The following is a 5,177-nucleotide window of genomic DNA, read 5'->3' on the forward strand; positions in this document are numbered from 1 at the left end:
GCTCAAAATAGAACTCTAAAGGTAAATACAAAAAAATGCCTAAGAAAATATCCAAAAATACAATAAAATATCTTTTAATCTTGCATCAGCAAGAAATTAGAACATTATCCTTTTTTCCCCCTAACAATGACCTTCATGGTTTTGTCCTAAATAGGAACTCATGGAGTAGAATAAGAAGATGCCAAAGCAATGTCAAGTAAAAGGGGTAAACACAAGCAAATTAGTTGAGTTGATTGAATTTTCTAATAATCAATTGTCTATGGATAACATTAGTAAATTAAGATAATGGGTTGACTTCCATGGAAAAAAAATGATAGATTATTTGAACTATGCAGCATCAAATATAGGTGTACCTTAGGAAATGTTGCTTTCATAACTTTCTCACATTATGAACAGCACAATGTATGGGGTAAATCCACCCGATAACATACAATTAACTAGATAGCATGTGGTAGAAAATGCATCATCTAAACGCTTCTAAACATGCATTTGTAAGACGAGTTATAAGCAATAATATAAGCACCAGTAATATCAGTCAATACCAGCCATATCAGATTGTAGCAGTAATTCGTACAACCCCCATACTTGTACCATACCAACACACGGTCTTCACTTCCTTTTTCTTGATGTCCTGACACCAATAGATCTATTGCACTAATACCATAACGTGCCGGCAAGATATCTTTACAAGCACCAGGGAAATATTGAGACTCTAAATCTTGGTTACGAGTAATATTAATGAGGTGATGACTTTCACTTTCCAGAACAATGTACTTTCCTATGGGTGTAAACATTAAGTGTGGTATATATATATATATACGTCCAAGCTCAACAAAATATATTCTTCCAGCAAAATGAAGCAATAGAACCAGACACTCTCAAAGTGGAACTTTGTAACAATAATAAAATATGATTTTAAACAGTCGTTGATTAGAACAAACATGTCATTCATCAATGAAGATAAAAAAATAAACAACGCCATCCTCAAGCTTCGTGAAAAAAGATAGATATTGTTAGACTAGAAGAATTAACAAAATTTCAAACCTCGAAAAAAAAAATTAAATTTGTTAGTTATAAGGCATCCCTATAACTAGTGGAAAAATAACAACTTGTCACAACAAATATGCAAGAGCTTGGTATATATGTTTCCATAAGTGATGCATCATAAGTTGTCATGGGAAGTGGACAAGGATCGATAGATTAATTGCTTGTAACCAACATACAACATTGTAATTTGACTCATGAGTTTAAATCTTATGATACAGTATTCTACAGCTCATTGTTTGTCCATACCGACATAGTGTATCTACCAATACCAAAAGCGAAAAGGGGTCTACAATACCTTCAAGCTCAGTATGAAGCCCTTGGTCATTACAAGCCAGTTCCAGGCAATTCAAGTAGGTAACATCTTGGTGACGCCTAATTAAATCAGAGGCAAAGGAGAGGGGGACCATAGCCCTCCATGGCTTGTCAAATCTCCTTGCTATTCAAAGTTCTGGTTCTCCAAACCTTTGCACTAATTGATGCCACACCCCAGGACCAAATTCATGCTCTAATAGTTTAATGATACCTGCACCCCTCTTATAATATTAATATTTGATTTTTAATCCTTTGATAAGAAAAGAAGAGTGAGATGCTGCCTCTCCTTTGTAATCACAATTAAATCAAAAATTGGTGGTCTCCTCAACAACTCAACTGCCTCCTAGAATCTCTCAGAACCACTCAAGCTCTCTCTCGCATGTTGAACAAGGAAAAGCAAAAATAAAATATATTACACATCCACATCACTACAGAAAAAGTCGGTTTTGCCGACGCTTTTCACAAGCGTCGGCAATATTTGGTCTAGCGTCAAAATTTGCGGACGCTTGTAAAAAGCGTCGGCAAAGGACGACGCTAATAAGCGTCGGTGTAGTCGCCGGATAAGACGACGCTAAAAAGCGTTGTCGGAAACGAGCCCTCTCTCTCCTTCCGTTTTTCCGGCCACCGCCCTCCACCCTCAACCCATTCCAGAGTTTTTTAAGAGGGGATCATCATCTCCATTCCTCGTCCATTCCTCGTCTTCTCTTTCTCTCTCATCATCATCGCCCCCCCTCCCTAACCCCCTCCAGATTCAAGAAGCAGAACGGCTCCGGCGATGATATCTTCGCCCGCCTCTTCGCCGCCTCCTTGGATCCCGACTTCGCCCCCCTCTCCCTCGAACCGCAGATCCTCAAGTCCCGCCTTATCGCCGGCGAGACCCTCTACGGCCTCTTCCTCCTGCGCTCCTCCCCAACCCTCGCCGAGATCGCCGGCCTCGCCGGCTACGACTACGTGGTCGTCGACATGGAGCACGGCTCTGGCGGCATCGCGGAGGCCCTCCCCTCCCTCCTCGCCCTCGCCGCCGCCTGCACCCCGGCCATCCTCCGCCTTCCGGAGCTCTCCGCCGCCTGGGCCAAGAAGGCCCTTGATCTCGGCCCCCAGGGACTCATGTTCCCCATGATCGAGTCCCCCGGCGCCGCCGAGCTCGCCGTCTTATTCTGCCGTTTCCTGCCGCGCGGCGTCCGTGGGTCCGTCCACACAGTGGTGCGCGCCTCCGCCTACGGCATCGACAACGGCTACCTGGCGCGGGTTGATGAGGAAACCAGTCCTCCTCCATGGCGTGAGCCCAAAACCACCATTTCTCTCTCTCTCTCTCTCTCTCTCTCTCTCTTTTTCCCCGAATTTTTGCTATTTTATATTGTGTTTGCTGTATAACAACTGATTGTTTCCTCTCTTTTTTTAACTTTTATTTGTTTGAATTTAGTTTACTCGTTCGAGACCTGCTTGACTCTCTTTGTATCTTTAATATGCTTCTTGATTACTAATATGAAAATAAATGTTCGTATATGTGCCGCTTGTATCTAGTTGAAGTATTATTACTCTCTTATCTGGGTAGGTGCTCCTACTAGATTTGGTCTTTTGTTGCTAATTCAGTAGGATTTATTTAATGTTCTTCCTTTTTCTACTTTGAGGGTTTCATTACTTTGTTTTCCATCTGGTGTGGGTTTTTGGCTGTTAGCGTCACCTGTTTGGCTTAATGGCGAAATTTCGATGCAACATCAATAATTTTGTGGCTCTTCTAATGCAGCGGAGGCTATCCTTCTCGGTTTCCAGCACTACCTGGTTATGCTTGGCACCACTGTTATCATTCCTACTGCTCTTGTTCCTCAGATGGGTGGAGGAAATGTATGACTTAATTACACAAATATGCATGATCCATGAGGTTGATGGTTCGTTTAGCTTTTGTTTTCAAAAAAAATTGTACGTGAAACCACTTTTATTGCTTTAGGATGAGAAAGCTCAGGTGATCCAGACATTACTGTTTGTGGCCGGCTTAAACACTCTGTTACAGACCTTGTTTGGAACTCGTTTACAAGGTCAATTTTCTAAACCAATTGGCTATCTTGGTTTCTGAACAAAACACTTGAAAATACTAATGAGATTTCATGAACAGGCCTTCTAGTGTTCCTGAAGAAGCTTATGTTCAGTGGGAAATTGAGCTACTTGGCTTTGAAATGCCTAAGGTAATGAAGCTTCTTAAGTGCTCCAAACATCTGGAACTCTTATGTATTGTGGTCCTTCTCTCTATTTTGCTAAAAAAAAGGGGGATTCTTGTGAATTTTGAATTGATTGTTTTAAATTGCTTAGAACCTCTAATATGTGCTTTGATCATCTTCAGGTTCTTTTGACAGAGGAAATCTCTGGGTCTCTGCGTAAGCTGAAGGTACTCACTAGGTTCTCATTTACATATTGATTTAATTATGATTGGCTTATATTCTAAGTGATCTTCTTCCATGTGGAGTACTAAACTCAAAGGAAGGGTGGCATCTTTCCTTATAATTTACTTCTTCCATAGCCTTATTTAAACAAAACTTGATATTTCTGCACATATTTCACAGACTGGGAGAAGCTGAGAAGGCAATTCACCATTACCAGCTATCACGAAAGGAAACCAGCTCTAATGACTTCTCACAAGTGCATGCTATCCAGACCCATTTGGCCAAGTGTAATGAAGCACGTAAGCAAAAGGATTGGCTCACTGTGTTAAAGGCATCACAGGCTGCTGTCTCTGCTGGTGCCGATTCTGCACCACAGGTCTTACATTACAATAACCTTTCAGTTTACATGGTGGCAGAAATTATACCTTATCTTGTTTCATGTATTATTTTTGCCTGAAAGTATATATGCCCAAGCTTCCTTATCTATTTCCTTGTCCAAATTGATTCATTATTTCAAAATGTTAGTTTTTACTTAATATTACTATGTTATATGTTTTTGCCACACCGCATATCGTTGCCCTGTTGAGATGCAATCAGGTTCCATTTGAAGATCTAACTGCAATCAAGATTTGAGTAGAACTTACAGTGAGGAACGTCAGTTGAACGCTGTCTAAAAGATTTCCTGTGTCATTTTGTTTAATATCTTCATAAGAAGAGTATTAACTGTGGTTGGGTAGAGATAATTTAAGTCTATACATTTTTTCTTGTTCAACTTCATCTTACATGCCCATTGTGTTATGCTCTTAAGGTCTTTGCATTGCAAGAGGAGGAGGCTCTTAAGCTCCTAAGGCATGACGATGCAGATTCAGTGTTAAATGGTGCCGCTAGGAATGCATACATCCTCATAATCCGAGCACAGGTTGATATGGCTTTAATTTACATTCGTATTTTTATTTTTTTTTCAAAAATAGCAATCCTGACGCTTTAAAGCGTTAGTAAAAAAAAGTTGAGGCACGCCTACGCCAACGCTTTAAAGCGTCGGCCAAAATACATTTGCCGACACTTTAAAGCGTCGGCGAAAACCCAAAACTGGGAATGCTTTCGGCTTTTCTGACACTTTAAAGCGTCGGCGAATGTCATTTTTGCCGACGCTTCTATTAGCATCGGGAAAGCCCTGTTTCTGCCGACGCTTTTTCTTAACGTCGGCAAAAACTGGGTCAGCGTCGGCAAAAACTGGACCCACGCCCACCTGCCCGACGTCTGAGCCACGCTTTGGGGTGCGTGGGCTGGAAATTCGCTGACGCTTAAAAGCGTTGGTAGAGATCAAAAAAACCGCCGGGAGATATCTTTTCTTTTGTAGTGCATCCTCCATCTCTTCCCCAAGAAAAATGAAAGAAAAGTTGGAAAAAGAAATTGTAGTCCCCTAGATCAAGAGAGGGA

At 41.3% G+C, this 5,177-nt stretch overlaps 1 long non-coding RNA gene across 1 annotated transcript; it reads left to right on the forward strand.

The window, feature by feature from the left end:
- The first annotated feature begins 2,619 nt into the window (after positions 1 to 2,619).
- On the forward strand, positions 2,620 to 3,469 carry LOC120108965. The gene is made up of 3 exons (XR_005510062.1): positions 2,620 to 2,638; positions 3,107 to 3,204; positions 3,308 to 3,469. It is a non-coding gene; the product is annotated as an uncharacterized LOC120108965 (long non-coding RNA).
- The last annotated feature ends 1,708 nt before the right edge of the window (positions 3,470 to 5,177 follow it).

The sequence above is a fragment of the Phoenix dactylifera genome, unplaced genomic scaffold (genome assembly GCF_009389715.1).
Source record: "Phoenix dactylifera cultivar Barhee BC4 unplaced genomic scaffold, palm_55x_up_171113_PBpolish2nd_filt_p 001682F, whole genome shotgun sequence".
Classification (NCBI taxonomy): domain Eukaryota; kingdom Viridiplantae; phylum Streptophyta; class Magnoliopsida; order Arecales; family Arecaceae; genus Phoenix; species Phoenix dactylifera.